The sequence below is a fragment of the Sciurus carolinensis genome, chromosome X, assembly GCF_902686445.1.
Source record: "Sciurus carolinensis chromosome X, mSciCar1.2, whole genome shotgun sequence".
Taxonomy (NCBI): domain Eukaryota; kingdom Metazoa; phylum Chordata; class Mammalia; order Rodentia; family Sciuridae; genus Sciurus; species Sciurus carolinensis.
In genome coordinates, this window is record NC_062232.1 from 39,230,193 (window position 1) to 39,254,095 (window position 23,903).

The following is a 23,903-nucleotide window of genomic DNA, read 5'->3' on the forward strand; positions in this document are numbered from 1 at the left end:
CAGGATGTTCACAGATTGACAAGTGGTTGGGAGGTGGGGAAAATGGCTGTACCTGAAAGGTCAGGGGGAGCAGCTTTGTACATTACATTCACAACTTCCTTACATCCTTAGTTTTGCCTTCTTTCATCTTGGGCTTTAGCCGAAGAATGTTACTTTATCAGACAAAATATTTTCTCATCCAGAAACATTTCTTTTACCTTCTAATTTTCCATACTAAAATATTTCCATACCTATTACTTTCTTTTATCTTTTCTAGTTTTGGACCCTTTCTTAAATTCATATTCTGAAGCTGATCTTATGAATGTTATCTGTGTACTTAATTTACATAACAGATTTCATCCCAGGAGAGGATTGGACAATCCAGCATATATGAAAACTGTGCCTTAATCTTTTTTCTCCCAGATTGCATTCAAGGGGTTGGAACATAGGATATTTTTGAAAGCCTGACCTGTCTCCATTATCATTATCACAATGCCATCAACTTTGAGTTTCCCACTGTCAGTTGTACCCAGAGTCACTTCTTTTGGCCTTTTTTTTATTTCTTTTTTTTGGGGGGGGTCGTACTGGGAATTGAACTCTCTAACACTCAAACACTGAACCACATCCCCAGTCCTATTTTTTAAATTTTATTTAGAGACAAGGTCTCACTGAGTTGCTTAACACCTTGCTAAGTTACTGAGGCTGGCTTTGAACTGATGATCCTCCTACCTCAGCCTCCCGAGTCTTTGGTATTACAGGCATGAGCCACTGTGCCTAGTTCGACCTTTTTCTTATACTAGGCATATTGATATGCAATGGAAGAGGCCTTTTCCATCCTTTTCTTTAAGTTTCCTTGAGATCCCTTTGCAGAAGCTGCCTACAAAACACAGGTTGGTCTTAATTTCTTTTTCTTTTCTGGGTGCAGTTGTTTATTCTGCCAGTCTCCCCAGGCATTTAGCTGAATGGGATACTGTCATAGCAAGAACTGCTTTGCCCCAGTGATGACTATTCCCTGGCCAAATGGGGGTCCTGTCAGATCTTAAAAGGAGACTATTCCTGTCCCCAGGTCATAAACTGACAATGCTGGAACCTACTGCCACATTCTTTGTGGCCAGTAGCCTTCACCCTCCATGGCAAAAAGGGGCTGGAAGGCAGGGCAGAGGCCAGGTTCTCTTTGGTCATTTTTTTACAGCCCAGGCAGCTTTTCTGGGATTTTTTTTCCAATTTAGGGTTGGTTTCCTTTACCCACGGTGAGATGATCTGTAGCTGCCTGGGGCCAGGCTCAGATACAGTGCTTTGAGTGAACTTTAAAAAGATTTAAATATTTTAAACCCTTTCTTCTGCCATCCTGCTGTCTTGCACACAAGAGGCAGTGCCTTTTTGCACCTTCAACTTAGTTTCCGACTGTTCAGACTCCTTATCATGCAACTGCATAAATGCCTGTACATACAGAATCTCTTTCATATACTTTACCCCTGACAGACCAACTTCAACATCAAGATTGTATAATAATCCAGAAAAAACCATTCAAAGACCAGATTGTGTTACAGTAAACCCTCTTTCTCTTAGATAGGCTTATCTCTATAGGTGGTCCATGCAGCCAAGATCTCTCTGCTCAAGAGACTACCAGTGAGATCAGCGCAGCATGGTCCATGTCTTAAAGGACTAGTAACAACAACAACAACAACAACAAAACCCAAAAAAACAGACAAGAGAGGATCACCAAAACCAGGGCCGACAGACTGGGAACCTTTAAAACAGAGAGACCTGTACATATAAATTTCTTCCACTTGCTTCACCTTTGATAGTCCAACTCCAAATGCAAGATTGTACAATATTAGATATGGAAAGTGAAAAAAAAATAACCAACACAGTGAGGCCTGAGAAAAGGGAGTGAAAAAAAAAAAAAGCTATAGATTGATAGCTTTCTCAGTGCATTCCTTCCCAATGACAGAACAGTCCCTAGAAAGGAAGCCAAAGCATTGATTCTTTCCCAAAGAAATCCTTTCCCAGTGACGGTACAATGGGACCCTGAAGGGAAAGAGATAAACACTGAACACTGACTCCAGACCCTCCATTCTTCTCCAAGTAAAAATATTGCCCATTAAAAACAAATTTTTAAACTCTTACAAACCTGTTTCCTGAGTGCCCAAGGTGATATCCTCACTAGACCACTCCCCAAAAATAACCTACATAGGGCTGGGGTTGTGGCTGAGTGGTAGAGTGCTTGACTAGTATGTGTGAGGCACTGGGTTCAGTTCTCAGCACCACATATAAGTAAATGAATAAAATAAAGGCCTATCTGAAAAAATAAAAAATTTAAAAAATAACCTATATAAACCCAGACCCTTTCTTTGGTCAGTGACTCATTTTCCACTAGGAAAGTGGTTCACTGGCACCATTTCATCCCTGTACCCCCTGTTCCTGAATAAGTAGCTGAGATGACTTGTGAGGTTTGCATCCTGCCTGGTCTTTTTGTGCTAACATAGAATAATCCAGAAAGCTATTTAAAAGCCAGATCATCACAGTAAAACATTATCTTAGGCTTATACCTTTAAGTGGCTCTTCAACTCGCTTTACCTCTGACAGATCAACTCCAATTGCAAGATAGTACAAAAAAGAAACACACAGAGAGACAACCAGAGAGGAGCTCTCAAACTAAGGATGACAGATAGGAACATTTAAATTGACCAGCCGAGATCTTTCCCAACAGACTACCTATAGGATCAATGTAGTATTGGCCATGTCTTAAAAGAGGCAGTAACAGATACAAACAAAACAAAAACACAGACAACCAGAGACCAAAGAAACAGATGACAACCTAGAACAGGTCAGAAGGGAGTAAATATCCCTAGGTTCGAGTCCCACTTAACTGTGATTCCTACACCAGTGGTACCACAGATGTCCCCATAAATAAGGACCAGATATTGGCACCTATTTTGCTATTTTGCTGCCACCATTATTCTGCCTCCACCACACCACTTTACAACTCTGATTGTTAGCCAGCGAACCTCCTAATCAGTCGTTGGTCCGTTGTTATCAGTCCGTGAAATTCACCATTTTCTCTCCCTCTCCTCCTCACTCTTGCTCCCTCTCTCACTCACTTGCTCTCTCTCTCTATCTCTCTCTCTCTCATCCTGTGCACAGACACTCTGCCTATTCATTTAATAAAATCTCTTGCGTAAGTTCCCTCGTCTGGAGTGATTTCTGGGTGCTTTCACCAGATGTTCCCACAAAGAGGAACCAGATGTGTGGAGAGTCCTGGTGCGCACACTGGGGTCTTATCAAATGGTCAGTGGTTTCGAGACTTTACTGAGTTCAGTTTCCTTTTTCTCAGAGTGGATCATGATGGAGCAACCTGTGGCATTCAGGGAGAGAAGGCAGGAGTTCCCTGAAGGAAAAGGAGCTTTGGCAGCTACTGTCCCTCAGTCCCTCCCTTTACTCACGGGAACCAAGGCAAACTCACCTGCCTCCTAACTCTCCTGCAGTTGGCTCTCAACAAGTTTGCCAGCACCTTGCATCCTCGGCATGGAAGTGGGGTTCCCTGGAGCCAGGCCTGCCCAAGGAAGCTGGAGTGGGGGCTACTCTCGGGTCCTACCTGGGTGCCAAATTTGTTGCTGAAAGGTCAGTCCTTGTCCCCAATGTTAATCCAATAATGAGGATATGGTTTTGAGAAGAAGGAAAAAGAAATTTTATTGCTTTGCTAGCAAAGGAGAAACACAGGGAACTCCAGTCCCAGAGGCTGTGATTCTGCCCATCAGCAGGAACAGGGGGCTTTTAAAGAGGTGACTCTAAGGCTACATTCCACGTGTTGTCTGTCTGAGTTGTAATTTATTTGTTAATTTGGAAGTCATTTCTGAGACCTTCTGGTACCATCTCCAAAGTCTGGATTACTTTGTTACTGTGGTGGGTGTGTACTCAAGGACAGATTAACTCTGCCTAGGATGGGGAAGAAAGGTAATCCTGTTTCCTCTGGGATTAGGGATGGGGAGAGATTAGGGAGGAGCAGGGAGAAAGGAAGAGAAAGAAACATGTCCATTTTAAAAATAAATTGCTGTGGCAGAGCAGCAAGGGTTATATTCAAAGCATAAAGTGGACCACTGTTACAAGACTGGTCTCAAACTCATGATTCTCCTGCCTTGGATTCCCAAGTCCCTGGGATTATAGGCTTGTGCCACCATGACTGGCTTGCCAATCTTTTTTTTTTTTTTTTTTTGTACTGGGGCTTGAACCCAGGGGAACTTAACCACTGAACCACATCCCCAGCCCTTTTTCATATTTTATTTAGAGACAGGGTCTTGCTGAATTGCTGAGGGCCTCACTAAATTGCTGAGGCTGGCTTTGAACTTGCAATCCTCCTGCCTCAGCCTCCCGAGTTGCTGGGATTACAAGTGTGCACCAAGTGCCCAGCCCCAAACTACCTTCTAATGCATTCTGACATTTCGCTTTTCCTCCAGCAGGTGTGAGAGATCCAGTTGCTCAGAGGCTTGGTGTTGTCTTTATAATTTTAGCCATTCTTATGGGGATGTGGTGGTATCTTGTGGTTGAATTTTTTATGAGACCAATGACTGATGTTAAATATCTTTTCAGAGGTTTACTGGCCATTTGGAAACTCTCTTTAGTGAAGTAACTGGTGAAGACTTTTGTTTGTTTGTATGTTTGGTACTAGGGATTGAACCCAGGGGTGCTTAACTACTGGGACACATCCCCCAGCCCCTTTTATATTTTATTTTGAGACAAGGTCTGGCTAAGTTGCTTAGGGCCTCACTAAATTGCTGAGGCTGGCCTCCAAATTGCAATCCTAGCTCAGCCTTCTGAGTTGCTGGGATTACAGGCATGCACCACCATGCCTGGCTGGTGAAGACTTTCGACAATTTTTCTACTGAGGTGTCTTCTTCCTCTTATGTGCTGGGCATGGAACCCAGGGCCTTGCTCATGGTGATAGTAAGTGCTCCACCCCTGACCTAACCATAACATATAATAAACTACAAATAAGTCAACATGAACCCCACTATTATGTATAACTATAATACACTAATAAAAGCATTAAAAAAAAAAGAACTACAAGGAAGCCAGGTGCGGTGGCACACACCTGTAATCCCAGTGGCTCTGGAAGCTGAGGCAGGAGGATTGTGAGTTCAAAGCCAGCCTCAGCAAAAGTGGGGTGCTAAGCAACTCAGTGAGACCCTGTCTCTAAATAAAATACAAAATAAGGCTGGGGATGTGGCTCAGTGGTTCAGTGCCCCTGAGTTCAATCCCTGGTACCCCAGTACCAAAAAAAAAAAAAAAAAAAAAACTACAAATAAATAAGAGCAAGACAGGGCTGGGGATGTAGCTCAGTGGTGGAACACTTGCTTAGTATGTGTAAGGCCCTGGGTTTCGTCCCTAGCACGCACACACACACATATAAACAAATAAATACTGCTGGGCATGGTGGTTCACTCCTTGTAATCCTGGGGACTTGGGAGGCTGAGGCAGGAGGATAGCAATTTTTAGGCCAGCCTAGGTAGCTTAGTGAGATCCCATCTCAAAACCAAACAAATAAAAAGGGGTGTGGATATAGTTTATTAGTAGTTCCCTGGACTCAATGCCCAGTACCAGGATGAAGTATATATCCATAGTCAATATTTTTTCAGTACTGGGAATTAAACCTAGGGATACACTCTCATTGAGCTACATCCTCAAACCTTTTTTATTTCTACCACTGAAGTACATTCCTTTTTGGTACTGGAGATTTAACCCAGGGATGCTTTACTACTGAGCTATGTTCCCAGCTCTGTTTAAAATTTTTGTTACAGAGTCTAGCTACTTAGGGACTTGCTAAGTTGCTGAGGTTGGCCTTGAACTTGTGATCCTCCTCCCTCAGCATCCTGAGTAGCTGATCCACATCTCTTTTTAAAATTTTGAGACTCTCTTGCTAAGTTTCCCAGGATGACTTTGTTGTATATTTATTGTTACATTGACACATAATAGTATATATATTTGGGATATGGTGTCACATAAATTTGGTACATGTATACAATCTGTAGCAATGAAGTCAAGGTAATTAGCATCTTATTCTCCTTAAACGTTTATCATTCCTTTATGTTGGGAACCTACAAAATATAACCATTGTGTATATATTAGCTCTGTAGGCTTTAATATAATGTGTACTCTTTTTAAATTTTTATTTGAAAAAAAAAATTTTGGCACTAGGGACTGAACCCAGGGGTGCTTTACCACTAAGCTACATTCCCAGCCCCCTTTTTATTTTGATTTATTTTTTGGTACTGAGGATTGAACCTGGGGCCACTTAACCATCGAGCCACATCCCCAGCCCATTTTGTTTTTTATTTTTGAGGCAGAGTCTTGATAAGTTGCTTAGGACCTTTTAAATTGCTTTTTGATTGCTTGCAATCCTACTGCCTCAGCCTCCTGAGTCTCTAGGATTATAGGTGATGTGCCACCATGCCTGGCCCTACGTATGTACTCTTATTTAAGAAATTTTCAGAGGCTAAGGGTGTAACTCGGTGGTAGAGCACAAAGCCCGCTCAATCCACAGCACAAAAATGAAAAAAAGAAATTGTTCCAAAATCAAAATATGCTCTTGTGTATCTTCTAGAATCATTTTACTTGCCTTTCATAGAGTGGTCTATAAGACATCTGAAATTGATTGTTATGTTTGATGAGAAGTCCTGTTGACTATTTCCCACTATACCTATTTAAACAAAGTCTGTTTCCTCCACAGGGGTGATGATCTCTTTGGTGTAGCAGGTACATGCTACAGACATATGCATAGTCCCTGGCCTGGCCATAGTTTAGCTGGGCTCTCTGAAATTTCCCCTGCTCTCTGTGTTAAATCGTTTTCCTTATTTTGCTGTGATTCCTAGGCCATTAGCTCCTCTGATTACCAAGTGATTGCTATGTTGTTTTCTTTCTTTTCTTTTTCTTTTCTTTCCTTCTTTTTAAAGCCAGTCCCTGCTCCCTGATGTTCTATTGACAATGCCCTGAGGAATAATAAATTGCTCAGCAGTCTGATCCCATTAAACTCAGGCAGGAATAGCTTTTGAGGCCAATCTTTGAGGCTTTTTTTATGACTCCAGGAGGGCTCTTCTTAGTTGTCTATTCCAAGTACTCTGGCAAAATAACTGGCCTACGGTTTAGCTTGTTGTTCTCTTTTTAAAATTTTTATCATTTTGTTGCTGTTGACACAGGGTTGTGCCATGTTGCCCAGGCTGACCTTGAATTCCCATCATCCCATGTCAGTCTCCCTGAGTAGGTCAAATCACAGGTTTGTGCCACCATGCCCAACTCTTTAAATTCATATTTCAAAAGTATGTATTTAATTCTGTTGTGCTCTGGATCAAATCCAGATACTAATATATGTGAAAAATGGCACTACAACTGAGCTACACAATCAGGTCCTAAATTTATTTATTTAAATATTTTTTTAGCTGTTGATGGACCTTTATTTTATTTATATGCAGTGCTGAGAACTGAACCTCACACATGCTAGGCAAGTGTTCCACCACTGAGCCACAAACCCAGCCCCTACATTTATTTTTTTTTTTTTTTTTTTTTTTTTTTTTTTTATTTTATTTTATTTTTTTTACGTTTACATAGGGTAATGATGTTTATTATATTTTTCCCCTCCCCCCCACCCCTCCCACCCCTCCCACCCCTCTTTTCCCTCTACACAGTCCTTCTTTCCTTCATTCTTACTGCTCTCCTTAGCCTAACTCTAAACCTAACCCTAAACCTAATGCTAGCCCCTCCCACCCCCCATTATATGTCCTCATCCGCTTATCAGCGAGATCATTCGTCCTTTAGTTTTTTGAGATTGGCTTATCTCACTTAGCATGATATTCTCCAATTTCGACCATTTGCCTACAAATGCCATAATTTTATCATTCTTCATTGCGGAGTAATATTCCATTGTATAAATATGCCACAGTTTCTTTATCCATTCATCAACTGAAGGGCATCTAGGTTGGTTCCACAATCTGGCTATGGTGAATTGAGCAGCAATGAACATTGATGTGGCTGTATCTCTGTAGTATGCTGATTTTAAGTCCTTTGGGTATAGGCCAAGGAGTGGGATAGCTGGGTCAAATGGTGTTTCCATTCCAAGCTTTCTGAGGAATCTCCACACTGCTTTCCAGAGTGGTTGCACTAATTTGCAACCCCACCAGCAATGTATGAGTGTTCCTTTTTCACCACATCCTCGCCAACACCTATTGTTGCTTGTATTCTTGATAATCGCCATTCTAATTGGGGTGAGATGAAATCTTAGGGTAGTTTTGATTTGCATTTCCCTTATTACTAGGGATGTTGAACATTTTTTCATATATCTGGTGATTACTTGTACATCTTCTTCTGTGAAGTGTCTGTTCATTTCCTTAGCCCATTTGTTGATTGGATTATTTGTATTCTTCGTGTAGAGTTTTTTGAGTTCTTTATAGATTCTGGAAATTAGCGCTCTATCTGAGGTATGGTTGGCAAAGATATTCTCCCACTCTGTAGGCTCTCTCTTCACATTTCTGATAGTTTCCTTTGCTGAGAGAAAGCTTTTTAGTTTGAATCTATCCCAGTTGTTTATTCTTGCTTTTATTTCTTGTGCTATGGGAGTCCTGTTAAGGAAATCTGATCCTGAGCCAACAAGTTGAAGATTTGGACCTACTTTTTCTTCTATAAGATGCAGGGTCTCTGGTCTGATTCCGAGGTCCTTGATCCATTTTGAGTTGAGTTTTGTGTAGGGTGAGAGATAGGGGTTTAGTTTCATTCTATTGCATATAGTTTTCCAGTTTTCCCAGCACCATTTGTTGAAGAGGCTATCTTTTCTCCATTGCATATTGTTGGAACCTTTGTCTAGTATGAGAAAATTGTATTTATTTGGGTTTGTGTCCATGTCCTCTATTCTGTACCATTGATCTACCTGTCTATTTTGGTACCAATACCATGCCGTTTTTGTTACTATTGCTTTGTAGTAGAGTTGAAGATCTGGTATTGCAATACCCCCTGCTTCGCTCTTGCTACTGAGGATTGCTTTAGCTATTCTAGGTTTTTTATTCTTCCAGATGAATTTCATAATTGCTTGCTCTATTTCTGCGAGGTACATCATTGGGATTTTAATTGGAATTGCATTGAATCTGTATAGCACTTTAGGTAGTATAGCCATTTTGACGATATTAATTCTGCCTATCCAGGAACATGGGAGATCTTTCCATCTTCTAAGGTTTTCTTGAATTTCTTTCTTTAGTGTTCTGTAGTTCTCATTGTAGAGGTCTTTCACCTCTTTTGTGAGATTGATTCCCAAGTATTTTATTTTTTTCGATGCTATTGTGAATGGAGTAGTTTTCCTAATTTCTCTTTCTGAAGATTCATCACTTATGTATAAAAATGCGTTGGATTTATGAGCATTGATCTTGTAACCTGCTACTTTACTGAATTCACTTATGAGTTCTAAAAGTTTTCTGGTGGAATTTCCAGGTTCCTCTAAATATATAATCATGTCATCAGCGAACAGGGATAGTTTGAGTTCTTCTTTTCCTATTCGTATCCCTTTAATTTCTTTGGTTTGTCTAATTGCTCTGGCTAGAGTCTCAAGGACGATGTTGAATAGAAGCGGTGAAAGAGGGCATCCCTGCCTTGTTCCAGTTTTTAGGGGGAACGCTTTCAGTTTTTCACCATTTAGAATGATATTAGCCATGGGCTTAGCGTAGATGGCCTTTATAATGTTTAGGAATGTTCCCATTACCCCAATTTTTTCTAGTGTTTTGAGCATGAAGGGATGCTGTATTTTATCAAATGCTTTTTCTGCATCTATTGAAATAATCATGTGATTCTTAACTTTAAGTCTGTTGATATGGTGAATGACATTTATTGATTTCCGAATGTTGAACCAACCTTGCATCCCTGGGATAAAACCCACTTGATCGTGGTGCACTATCTTTTTAATATATATTTGTATGCGATTTGCTAAAATTTTGTTGAGAATTTTTGCATCGATGTTCATTAAGGATATTGGTCTGAAATTTTCTTTCCTTGATGTGTCTCTGTCTGGTTTAGGTATCAGGGTGATATTGGCTTCATAGAACGAGTTTGGTAGGGTTCCCTCCTCTTCTATCTCATGGAATAGTTTGAGGAGTATTGGAATGAGCTCTTCTTTAAAGGTTTTATAGAACTCGGCTGAGAACCCATCTGGTCCTGGACTTTTCTTTGTTGGTAGGCTTTTGATGACCTCTTCTATTTCATTGCTTGAAATTGGTTTATTTAAGTTGTGTATGTCCTCCTCGTTCAGTTTAGGTAGTTCATATGTCTCTAGAAATTTGTTGATGTCTTCAAGGTTTTCTGTTTTGTTGGAGTATAGATTTTCGAAATAGCTTCTAATTATGTTTTGTATTTCACTCGTGTCTGTTGTGATGTTTCCTTGTTCATTCCGAATTTTAGTAATTTGAGTTTTCTCCCTCTTTCTCTTTGTTAGTGTGGCTAAGGGTTTATCAATTTTATTTATTTTTTCAAAGAACCAACTATTTATTTTATTAATTTTTCCGATTGTTTCTTTTGTTTCGATTTCGTTGATTTCGGCTCTGATTTTAACTATTTCCTGTCTTCTACTACTTTTGGTATTGGTCTGCTCTTCTTTTTCTAGTGCTTTGAGCTGTAGTGTTAACTCGTTTATTTGTTGATTTCTACTTCTTTTTTTGAATGCACCCCATGAAATAAATCTTCCTCTAAGTACTGCTTTCATAGTGTCCCAGAGATTTTGATATGATGTGTCTTTGTTCTCGTTTACTTCTAAGAATTTTTTTATTTCCCTCCTGATGTCTTCTGTTATCCATTCATCATATAATAGTGTATTATTTAGTCTCCAGGTATTGGAGAAGTTTCTGTTTTTTATTCTGTCATTTATTTCTAATTTCAATCCATTATGATCTGATAGAGTACAAGGTAGTATCTCTATCTTCTTGTATTTACTAACAGTAGCTTTGTGGCATAAAATATGGTCTATTTTAGAGAAGGATCCATGTGCTGCTGAGAAGAAAGTGTATTCATTCTTTGTTGGATGGTATATTCTATATATGTCCGTTAAGTCTAAATTGCTGATTGTGTTGTTGAGATCTATAGTTTCTTTATTCAATTTTTGTTTGGACGATCTATCCAGTGATGAGAGAGGTGTGTTAAAATCGCCTAGTATTATTGTGTTGTGGTCTATTTGATTTCTGGAATTGAGAAGGATTTGTTTGACGTACGTGGATGAGCCAATGTTCGGGGCATAGATATTTATGATTGTTATGTCTTGCTGATTTATGCTTCCCTTAAGCAGCATGTAATGTCCTTCTTTATCCCTTCTGACTAGTTTTGGTTTGAAGTCCACATTATCTGAGATGAGGATGGATACTCCAGCTTTTTTGCTGTGTCCGTGTGCATGGTATGTTTTTCCCCATCCTTTCACCTTTAGTCTATGGGTGTCTTTTTCTATGAGATGTGTCTCTTGCAGGCAGCATATTGTTGGATTTTTCTTTTTAATCCAATCTGCCAGTCTGTGTCTTTTGATTGATGAATTCAGGCCATTAACATTCAGGGTTATTATTGTGATATGATTTGTATTCCCAGTCAATGGACTCATATTTGTTTTTGACATGATTTGGTTTCTCCTTTATTTGGCTATTCCTTTAGGCTAGCGCCTCCTGTTGCTGATTTGCATCGTTGTTTTTCATCTCTTCCTCATGGAATATTTTGCTGAGAATGTTCTGTAATGCTGGCTTTCTTTTTGTAAATTCCTTTAGCTTTTGTTTATCATGGAAGGATCTTATTTCATCGTCAAATTTGAAGGTAAGTTTTGCTGGGTATAAGATTCTTGGTTGGCATCCATTTTCTTTCAGGGCTTGGTATATGTTGTTCCAGGCCCTTCTAGCTTTTAGGGTCTGGATTGAAAAATCTGCTGATATTCTTATTGGTTTCCCTCTGAATGTAATTTGATTCTTTTCTCTCGCGGCCTTTAAAATTCTGTCTTTATTTTGTATGTTAGGTATTTTCATAATAATGTGCCTTGGTGTGGGTCTGTTGTAATTTTGTATGTTTGGAGTTCTATAAGCCTCTTGTACTTGGTTTTCCATTTCGTTCTTCAGATTTGGGAAATTTTCTGTTATTATTTCATTGAATAGATTGTTCATTCCTTTGGTTTGTTTCTCTAAGTCTTCCTCAATCCCAATAATTCTCAAATTTGGCCTTTTCATGATATCCCATAGTTCTTGGAGATTCTGTTCATGATTTCTTACCATCTTCTCTGTTTGTTCCACTTTGTTTTCAAGGTTAAATATTTTGTCTTCAATGTCTGAGGTTCTGTCTTCCAGGTGTTCTATCCTATTGGTTATGCTTTCTATGGAGTTTTTAACTTGGTTTATTGTTTCCTTCATTTCAAGGATTTCAGTTTGGTTTTTTTTCAGTATCTCTAACTCTTTATTGAAATGATCTCTTGCTTCCCGTATTTGGTCTTTTAACTGTTGATTGGTGCGATCATTTAATGCCTGCATTTGCTCTTTCATCTCCTCCTTCAATGCCTGCATTTGCTCTTTCATCTCCTCATTAGCTTCCCTGATCGTTTTAATTACGTACATTCTGAACTCCCTTTCTGACATTTCTTCTGCTGTGCTGTCATTGGGTTTTATTGATGTAGTATCTAGGTTTGTTTGGGACATTTTCTTCCCTTGTTTTCTCATAATGGTCAGTTGTCAGTGGGACCCTGAGATGTTGCAGTTTTCCACTATTGGCTTATAGTGTCCCAGTAGATTTCCAGTGTATCACCTCCCAGCCTTCAGTAGCCTGATGTCTTGGAGGAATCTGATAAAGCAGCTCATTCGAAGAATACTGCCCCTAGCCCCCTACTGGTTCCACGTTTTGGAACTGGCTCTGTGCGGAAATGCTCTCACTGTGGGCCTGCACCGTGTAGCTGGCCGTGTGGGAAGAGCCCACTGCCGGAGTGTGGAAGACTACCTTGGGAAGACTCAAGCTGCCCTGCCCGGCTCTGCTAAGCCACCTCTATCTGGGCCTGCCACCCGGGCTGAGCTTTACCCAGTGGGCAGACTCACCCGTGGCTCCACTTCAGTCCGAGTCTCTCAATGCCTCCCCTTCTTAACTCCTTGGTTGTGGAGCGACCGGAGGTGCAGTCTCCCTCTAGGCCGCCATCTTGGATCGCCCCGTGAAGAGAGCCCGCAGCCGGAGTGGGCAGAGCCGCCTGAAGAGGTCTCCGGCTGCTCTGCTCTTATCCCTGAGGCTGACTGCAGATCGAGGCTCTCCGCTGGTTCTTTGCAGGAGTACACTGCACTGCAGGGGCTCCGGGACTCGGAGCGTGCTCTGTTCAGACAGGCTCTCACTAGGGGGCCAGTTCCGTTCCGAGAACCTGGAGAAGCTGGCTGTGTGGGCGGGGCCCACCGCCGGAGTGCGCAGGACTGCCTGTGGATGACTCTAGCTGCCCTGCCCGGCTCCGATAAGCCACCTCTATCTGGGCCTGCCACCCGGGCCGAGCTTTACCCAGTGGGCAGACTCACCCGTGGCTCCACTTCAGTCCGAGTCTCTCAATGCCTCCCCTTCTTAACTCCTGGGTTGTGGAGCGACCGGAGGTGCAGTCTCCCTCTAGGCCGCCATCTTGGATCGCCCCGTGAAGAGAGCCCGCAGCCGGAGTGGGCAGAGCCGCCTCTACATTTATTTTTTAATTGATAAATAAAAGTTGTACAGCCAGAGCTCAACATGGTGGCACACACCTGTAATATTATAACAGTGGTCCACATCACCTTCTGAATATAGCTCTGAGGCTTATTTTTAACAGGGACATGTTTTCCTTTTCCTCTTCTCCCTCTCCCCCGCCCTAACCTGGGGGTGGGGAACAAGATTACCTAGAGTTATCTGTGCTCCACAGGAAGGAGATATATGCCAGAGGATCCAGGAAGTGATTTTCTCCCAAATTAACAAGTGAATCCTGACACACTATCAGGGTGCCCTGGGACCCCCTGTCAGGGCACACCTGGAATGTGCCTTTGAAGAACTCCTTTAAAGTCCCCCTGTTCCTTGCTCCCTTTGGCAGCACCTGTACTAAAATTGGAACAATACAGAGAAGATTAGCATGGCCCCTGTGCAAGGATTGATGAAATGTTCCATATTTTTATTCAAACTAAAAAGCTTCTTCTTAGCAAAGGGAACCATTAATTATGTGAAGAGAGAGCCTACAGATTGGGAGAAAATCTTTAACACATACACCTCAGATAAATCATTAATCTCTAGGATATATAAGGAACTCAAAAAACTTAACACCAAAAAAACAAACAAAACAAATAACCTAGTCAATAAATGGGCTAAGGAACTGAACAGATACTTCACAGAAGAAGACACACAATCAATCAACAAACATATGAAAAAATGTTCAACATCTCTAGCAATTAGAGAAATGCAAATCAAAACTACCCTAAGATTCCATCTCACTCCAGTTAGAATGGCAATTATCAAGAATACAAGCAACAATAAATGCTGGTGAGGATGTGGGGGAAAAGGTTCACTCATACATTGCTGGTGGGAATGCAAAATGGTGCAACCATTATGGAAAGCAGTACGGTGATTCCTCAGAAAACTTGGAATGGAACCACCATTTGACCCAGTTATCCCACTCCTCAGTTTATACACAAAGGACTTAAAATCAGCGTACTACATTGACAGGGCCACATCAATGTTTATAGCAGCTCAACTCACAGTAGCTAGACTATGGAACCAACCTAGGTGCCCTTCAACAGATGAATGGATAAAGAAAATGTGAGAGATACATATGGAATATTACTCGGCTTTAAAGAAGAATGGAATTATGGCATTTGCTGGTAAATGGATAGAGTTAGAGAATATCATGCTGAGCGAAATAAGTCAAAGGCTGTATGTTTTCTCTGGTATGCAGATGCTAATTCACAATAAGGGTGGGGGTGGATAGGGAAGAATACCTAATACTTTATATTAGGTAGAGGGGAGTAAAGGGAGGGGAAGGGGTGTGGGGGTAGAAAGGATAGTAAAGTGAAAGAGACATTATTACCTCATGTACATATCTAACTGTATGACTGATATGATCCTTCAATATGTATAATCAGAAAAATGAGAAATTACATTCCATTTATGTGTGATCTATCAAAATGTATAAATGCATTCTACTGTTGTATACAACTAATTAGAACAAAAAACCCCCCCAAATCCCCGTTTCTCCTGATGTGCAGAATCACAGGTTGTGGGACAGAAGTCCCCTGTATTTCTACTTTGATAGCAAAGCAATAAAACAACTTTTTCCTTTTTCTCAAAACCATGTCCTCATTATTAAATTGGCATTAATTGACACTGGGGACGAGGACTGACTTTTCTGTTACAATATCAGCTATTCAGGAGACTGAGGCAGGAGGATTGCAAGTTCAAGACTAGCCTCAGCAATTTAGTAAGACCCAATTTAGTAATTAAATTGCCCCAGCAATTTATCAAGCAATTTTTTATAATAAAAAATTATAAAAAAGGGCTGGGGCTGAGTTCAATCCCCAGTAATGGAGAATGAAAAATAAGTTTTACATGTTAACAGGGTACCATGTAGTGTTTCAATACATGGACATGTGTAATGTTGAAATCAGGTCAAACATATCTATTTCCTCAAACATTTATCATTTTTTTTATAGTTAAAGGAATTCAAAACTCTTTCTTTGTTTTTTTGGGAGGGTACTGGGGATTGAACTCAGAGACACTGGACCACTGAGCCTCATCCCCAGACCTATTTCATATTTTATTCAGAGATAGGTTCTCACTGAGTTGCTTACCACCTTGCTTTTGCTGAGGTTGGCTTTGAACTTGAAATCCTCCTGCCTCAGCCTCCTGAACTGCTGAGATTACAGATGTGTGCCACCATACCTGCTTCAAAATACTTTTAAAAAAATTGTTTTTTGATTGTTGATGGACCTTTATTTTATTCATTTATTTGTATGCGGTGCTGAGGATCAAACCCAGGGTCTCACATATGCTAGGCAAGCGCTTTACCACTGAACCACAACCCCAGCCCCTCAAAATACTTTATTTTAGCTTTTTTTTCCCCTTGGTACTGGGGCTTGACCCCAGGGCTGCTTTACCATTGAGCTACATCCCCAGCTTCTTGCTTCTTAGTATGGCTCCCCAACCCTCCCCATAGTCACTCTCCTCCATCTCTGGTAACCATTCTACTTGAAACTTGTATGAGATCAACTCTTTTAGTTCTACATGAGATCATACACTATTTGTCTTTCTATACCTGGCTTATTTCCCTTCACGTAATGATCTCCAGTTCTATTCATGTTGTTACAGATGACAGAATTTCATTTTTCATTCTTTTTTTTGTGTCATAATAGTATTACTGTGTGTGTGTGTGTGTGTGTGTGTGTGTGTGTGTGTGTATACCACATTTTCTTTATCAATTCAATCATTGATGGATGCTTGGGTTGTTTCCATTTCTTAGTTATTGTGAATAATACTGCAAGGAACATGGGTGGACAGATGCTCTTCGGCAAACTGATTTCACTTCCTTTGTGTGTGTGTGTGTGTGTTTATATATATATATATATATATATATATATATATATATATATATATATCCAGAAGTGGGATTGCTGGATCACGTGGTAGTTCTTCTTTAAAAATGTTCAGGAACTTCTATACTCTTTTGCATATGGCTGTACTGGTGCCCTTAATTAAGGGAAGCTGTGTATTCCAGCAGCTCAGCGGGGTGAGGCAGGGGGATCATAAGTTCAAAGCAGCTCCAGCAAAAGTGAGGTGCTAAGCAACTCAATGAGACTCTGTCTCTAAATAAAATACAAAATAGGGCTGGGGATGTGACTCAGTGGTCGGGTGGCCCTGAGTTCAATACCAGGTACCAAAAAAAAAGAAAAGAAAAGAAAAGAAAAGAAAAAGGCACTGTGTAGTAAAGAATTCAACTTTAGTTGAAGAGAGGTCTGGCCTTTGTTCTTGTCTTCTGAGATCTCTAAGCCCTTAGAATGCCATACTTTATTATTTATTTTGAGACAAGTTCCTGCTAAGTTGCTGAGGCTGACCTCAAACTTGTGATTCTGTTGCCTCAGGCTCCTGAGTGGCTGGGATGACAGGTGGGCACCACCATGCCCAGTGCTTTTTTTCTTTTTTTTTGCGGTGCTGGGGATCGAACTCAGGGCCTTGTGCTTGAGAGGCAAGCACTCTACCAGCTGAGCTATCTCCCCAGCCCAGTGCTTTTTTTCTTTTTAATGGAAATTTTGTAAATGATGAGCATGAGAGCCACGGGGTGGGAGGGGGTGATGTCAGCTTAATGAGATGGAGTCTTTTGATCCTGAAGCAAAGAGCAGGTCATGATGGTGTAGTTCTTGGACTGTACCTAATCATGTGTTTCTAGGGTCTATCTCTTTCTCTCGCTTTGATACTAGGGATTGAACCCAGGGGTCCTTTACCACTGAGTTACACCTCAGTCCTTTTTATTTTTTTATTGAGATAGGATCACGCTAAGTTGCTTTAGTACTTTCCTAAATTGCTCAGACTGACTTGAATTGGTGATCCTCCTGCCTCAGCCTCTGGAGTTGCTGGGATTTCAGGTGCAATGTGTTTCTCTAGGCTTCTTTTAATTACCCTAAAATACATTTTGTAAACTAACAACCTATAACGGCACTTGTTGGGTTAAACACTAATCAGTGCCTGGGGAAGCTTACAGTGAGATGAGATAAAGTGTCTAAAAGAATGTGATAACAAAGGAAATGGAGAGGGGGAGCCGGCCACTTCCCTTTTCTCCTACCTTTAGGAGAGGATCTAAGCCGAGTGGCCCTGCTTGTGAAGCAAAGGAATGTACTCATAAAACATCTGAAGAAGTCCCCCCGCGCAGTGGGCACGCAACCTGTGCTATGTATTCCCCGGCTTGTAGGCACGTGCAGCCCTCGCTGTTTCCTGCCCACCGCCACTGAGGAGTAAGCAGTAAAATGTCCAAAACCTCTGTTGAGTCCAAATTCTCTCTTTGGGATTGGTAAACAGTATGCGTGGGGCCTTGGCAGTCCCAGGGTGGAACAATTGGCAAGATTCCAGGGAGAAACTTGTGGAGTTGACTCTGGAATTGGGAAAGTGCATGCAGTCTGCAGGGGACATCCTGGGCTGGCCGCCAGCTTTGATGTAGTTGGAGGTGACTTCCTATTGGGAATCACTGTGTGAATATGGGGATACCCTGAAAATGCTAAAAGAAGGGTACTGAAAATGGAGGAGCAGTATCCAAAGTGGTCCAATAAAGCCATAAAGTGAAAGGAAATGAGGAATGCCCCTTCAGGGGTGGCAAGGACCCTGCTGTGTGCATTAAAATTAGCTACAGACTAGGAGTTAGTCACTCAGGCTCAGAGATTCCCTTTTTTGACCAGTAAGAAAGCAGGATAGGGGTTCTCCTCGGCGGTGGCCCTCGGTCCCGGCTGGGCTGGCGGGACTGGAGGTCATCCTGAGTAGGTTTATCTCAGCGCCCCTATGGAGGAGGCAGCTTGCACGGCTGAGTTACAACCCCAGGCCCCTGTGGTCCTTGTTTTCTACAGACAAGTTTTTGTTTTTCAAAAACATGATGTAAATTTTACACCTACTACATTAAGCCTGTTGATGTGTATGTGAAGACTGCATCCCCCTGCCTCAGTACCAGCAGTTTCTCTGTTCTGTGATCAATGATTCACAGGAGCTTCTTAAGTGACAAAGGAAATGAGCCCAGGGCATGGAAAATATAATTTCTATATTGGTTTGGGATTGGCTATGACCTCCAGCATTTTCATAGGAGGGAGTTTCATTTTGAAAAAAAAAAAAAAAAGGCCTTCTGCGACTTGCCAGAAAAGGCTCCATGAGAGCAGGTCAAGGTGGCCATGGCCATGCATATCTTAAAGAATGGTCGTGGCGGGCTGGACCGCTATCAAGTATGTATAGAGAACATTTCAAGAAAATGTTATAACTATATGTTAAAATATTTGCATATACTCTCACAGCCTTGTTACTAGCAAATTTTAAAATTTAAATCTTATTTTAGTGAAAAAATTCAAAACATATTTAAACCTGTAAAAGTAATTCAGCAGTTAATAGTTTAATTTGAATATCAAGACCTTTTTTACCCATCTGATCAGAACATGTTTGATACCCCTGTACATTTTTTAAAATACTGCTCAATTTAAGAAAATAATTTTGTGACTGGCATTATAGTTCAGTCACAGAGCACTTGCAAGGCCATGAGTTAGATTCCCCAGCACTGAAAAAAAAAAGGAGGTAATTTTAAAAGGGAAAATTCATAGGAAAATCTGATTTTCAGTTGTTCCCCCTCCATTAGTTCTCATTCCAAATTGAAAAGGAGGCATTTTTATTTGATAAGACTGTCCATGCTTATTTTGAAGACTGTCTTTAAAAAGTGGGGACAGGCAAGGTGGCCAACTTTGCTGCATATGCCTTTGCACCAGCCACACTAGTGATGGCACTGGGAGCTCTCAGTGTCCTCGTAAGTGCCATTCTGTCTTCATACTTTCTAAATGAAAGACTTAATCTTCATGGGAAAATTGGATGTTTGCTAAGCATTCTAGGGCCTACAGTTATGGTCATCCATGCTCCAAAGGAAGAGGAGATTGAGACCTTAAATGAAATGTCACACAAGTTAGGTGATCCAGGTTTTGTGGTATTTGCAACACTTGTGGGCATTGTGCCCTTGATATTAATCTTTGTGGTGGGACCTTGCCACGGACAGACAAATATTCTTGTATACATAACAATCTGCTCTGTGATTGGAGCATTTTCAGTCTCCTGTGTGAAGGACTTGGGCATCACCATCAAAGAACTGTTGGCTGAAAAGCCTGTGCTGTGGCATCCCCTGGCCTGGATTCTGCTGCTGAGCCTCGTAGTCTGTGTGAGCACACAGATCAATTACTTAAACCAGGCCCTGGACACATTCAACACTTCCATCGTGACACCAATATATTATGTTTTCTTTACAACCTCAGTTTTAACTTGTTCAGCTATTCTTTTTAAGGAGTGGCAAGATATGTCTGCTGATGATATCATTGGGACTCTGAGTGACTTCTTCACAATCATTGTGGGGATATTCTTGTTGCATGCCTTTAAAGACGTCAGCTTTAGCAAATCTGCCTGTGTCTTTTCGAAAAGATGATAAAGCAATGAATGGCAATCTCTCTACTATGTATGAAGTTCTTATAATAATGAAGAAAGCTTATCCTGTGGAATTGAACAACACACTGGTGAGAATATCTCCTGGAGAAATGGAAATATGATGGCTTTTTAAAAAGAAAGATGCGATTTAAAGGTTAATTCATAATTATGTTATAGAGTGATTTTGAATATCAGAATCTGTCTGAAAAAGCATTGTCCTCAAATAAGGTTCTCTAAAGACAATCTTTTTTAAGTTTTCACTAATTTGAACCAAGATGTTACTTTTCTTATATTTAAACAATGGTAGCTAACTAAAATGGCCTCAGTATGTGGCCAATTTCTGTTAACATTGTATTATTGTAGAGGTAGTTTACATTTTGATTCTTTCTTCAAAATCTAAATGCACTAATGATAAGTTTTAAGTCTATAAAAATGCTTTATTTTTTCATTGGTGATGAAGGTCTGAAATGTACATTTGTCATTCCCACTCCTTTCAATCCCTGATCATATAAAGCTTTTTGATTGTAAACAAGAACAAAACTATCCCAATACATTATCCTCTGATTTACCTTACCTATAAAAAAAAAAAGAAAGCAGGATAGAACTTGGTGCATGGCTGTAGATTATAGAAAATTAAATAAGGTGGTCCCGCCACTTTATGCAGACCTTTCCACTATGACCACCATTCTTAAGAGCTCAGCGTCAAGTTGGGAACATACCATTGTGTAGCAGACCTTGCTAATGCATTCTTTATTATAGATAAACCCTCTGAGAGTCAAGACCCTTTGCCTTCATGTGGGAGGGCCAACAATGAATGTTTTTGATGTTACTTCAAGAATACCTCCATTGCACTGGGCACAATGGTGCACACCTATAATCCCAGTGGCTCAGAAAAGTGAGGCAGGAGGTTCATGAGTTCAAAGCCAGCCTCAGCAAGTTAGCAAGGCCCTAAGCAACTCAGAGAGGTCCTGTCTCTAAATAAAAATTTAAAAAGGGCTGGGGATGTGACTCAGTGATTAACAGTCCCTGGGTTCAATCCCCAGTACCAAAAAATAAAATAAAATAAAATAAATAAATAAAAAATAAAAAATAAAAAGAATACCTCCATCACCCCACCTTGTGTATGGTAACAAACTTGGTGCTGACCTCCAAATGTCAACATAATGATTACATCCAACTCTTTTTCAGTGCTCACCAAGGCACCCCTGCTTCTGACTCACTTTCAAGGGAGAGGATGGGCCATAAACCCTGACAAAGTGCATGGCCCTGACTTATTGGTGAAATTCTTGGGGGTGGGTAAGACAATGGTTAGACCTCAGAGTATAATAGATAAGGTTCAGGCATTTCCACTTCCCAACACAGTAAAGCAAATATAGGAATGTGTGGGGCTACTGGGTTATTGGAAGGCTTTTATCCCTCACCTGGCTCGGTTATTATGACCCCGGTAGTATTTGTATAGGAGACAGTGTGGGACAGGACTGATGCCTATACCAAGGCCTTTAAAAGGGTCAAATGAACAGTAAAACAGGCACAGGCCATTGTGACACTAGACACATTGGAACCTGTTGAGTTTGCTGTCCGTGTCATTCTGGATGACTTTGGACAGTGCTTATGACAGTGGATTAACAGAGACAAGACTTCCATTGAATTTTGATCACAATCATGGACAGGGACAGAAGCACATTATAGCTGTTGGAAAGACAACTCTGTGCCACACATGCTGCCCTTCTTGTTCAGGAGCCCATCACCAGAGAAGTGCCAGTCAAGGCTGCACAACCAGCAAAGGTCAGATGGAGGAAGCCCCAGAGAAGAAATCACCACTTGGCTTGGTGGTAGAGTAAAGCAGGCACTCCAAAGGTCACATGGGCTGCTGTGACACACTGGGACTTCCCACGAGGAGGTCTGATGTTGTTGCCACATGCCAGGACTGTCTTGCCCACTCTCAGTGCTACCCACAAGGATGGATGCCACCCAGGGGCATATCAAGCAAGGTGACTGCCGTCCTCATCAGTGACAGCAGATAGAAAACTTTTTCTCTCTCCCATTATCAGGAGGGACCCAGTACGCATGCATTGACGTGTGTAACGTGTGTTACAGACTTGACTCAAGCCTTCCCAGCAAAGGAGCCAATCAGAAGGCAACTCCTAAGGGACTGATCTGACCGTGTATGGCACTCCACTGGTAATTGAGAGTGGCCAAGGAACTCATTTCACAAACCATGACATATGACAGTGGGCTCCACACCAGGACATGGATTTTCCACCTGTCTTACAGTCCAACAGGAGGAGATTAACTGACAGAATGCGTGGCCTGCTCGTCTGCAGGACTGAGGCTAGCTCCGTGCAGGCGTGAGCTGCTCACCTGCCCGAGGCACTGAGGACCTTAACTGAAGAAACCCAGACCCTAGAGGTCTGCAGCTGCTTCTGGTATCATGTCCATGGCTGCCAGCCTTAGGGTTACAGATAAAGGACACTTCCACTGAGCATTTCTTAAGCTGGCCTTGGGCACAAACAGCTGCCAGCTCCTCTAGATGTCACACTGGAGACAAAGAGCATTAGTTGGCCATGGACTAGTAAGCCCCTGGTGACCCCACTGACCCCACTGACCCCTTGACGGGAGGAAGAATGTCTAAATTTATGAGTAAAGTCTATCGTGTTGGGAATCTGGACCTTACAAGTACAGGTCATGTTACCCTCGGGGTTCATCACCCAAGGAACGCTTTGGATTCTGCTTGTTATGAATACCTTGTTGATGAAGGTTATGTGTTCCAGAGGTGTCTTATTCTTTCTGTGTCCCTGAAGTGCAAACAGACAGATTGGCCTGGTACACTTGCCCAGGCAGGCCTACTTTGCAGGCTACTTTACAAACACCAGATTGCACAGTGGCCTGTGTCCTGCCTCATGGAGCTGACTGGCCATTCCTGGTGCCTATTAAACATCTGTCAGTCATATTCTCCATAGGTTGGCAACAGGTAACCTATTCCTGGACTGGGTAATGGAGTTGCACATCATACCAACCAGATGACTGCTGGATCAGCTCAGAACTCCCTGTGACTGCAACACAGAGACTTCCCTGGGTAGTCCAACCATAAATGAGATAAAATGGACTTGGATAAAACAACTGAATTAAAGCGTGGTATCTTCCATGCTTTAACCCAAGTGTCTAAATGAATTAATGATATCTTAGTTACCTTAGCATGCTTGCTTATAGGTTCTTGTTTTTTGTACTGTTGTGGAATATGGATAAGTCCCGTCCTGAGGGCTATGCAGAAGACACAGGATTGTTTGAGATTGCGAAGAACATGCAGGGACTTTCCAGGCACTGAAAGAGTGGAGTGTTGTGTTAAACAGTAATCAGTGCCTGGGGAAGCTTGCAGTGAGATAAGGTTTGTAAAAAAAAAAAAAAAAAAAAAAAAAAGTCTGACCACTTTCCTTATCTCCAATCTCTTTAGAAAAGGAGCTGAACAGAGTGGCTCTGAACAGAGTGACTCTGGATGTAAAGTAAAGGAATGTACTCATAAAACACCTGAAGAACTCCACCTGTGTGGTGCCATGCAACCTATCCTGTATTTTCCCCTTGCTTGTAGGCATGGTGTGGCCCTCCATTGTATCCCCGCCAGCTGCCCCCAAGGACAGTAAGTAATAAAATGTCAAAACCTCTCTGTTGAGTCCTCCAAGTTCTCTCTTTGGGATTGGTAAACAATATGCTTGGGGCCTTTGCAGCTCTGGGGTAGAACAGTACTAATTAACTGGACTTACAGT

General features: G+C 41.4%; 2 pseudogenes; both read left to right on the plus strand.

Moving 5' to 3' along the window:
• Nucleotides 1-14,025: 14,025 nt before the first annotated feature.
• Nucleotides 14,026-14,121, plus strand: LOC124972701 (uncharacterized; annotated as a pseudogene).
• Nucleotides 14,122-18,702: 4,581 nt separating this feature from the next.
• On the plus strand, nucleotides 18,703-20,275 carry LOC124972437 (magnesium transporter NIPA2-like; annotated as a pseudogene).
• The last annotated feature ends 3,628 nt before the right edge of the window (nucleotides 20,276-23,903 follow it).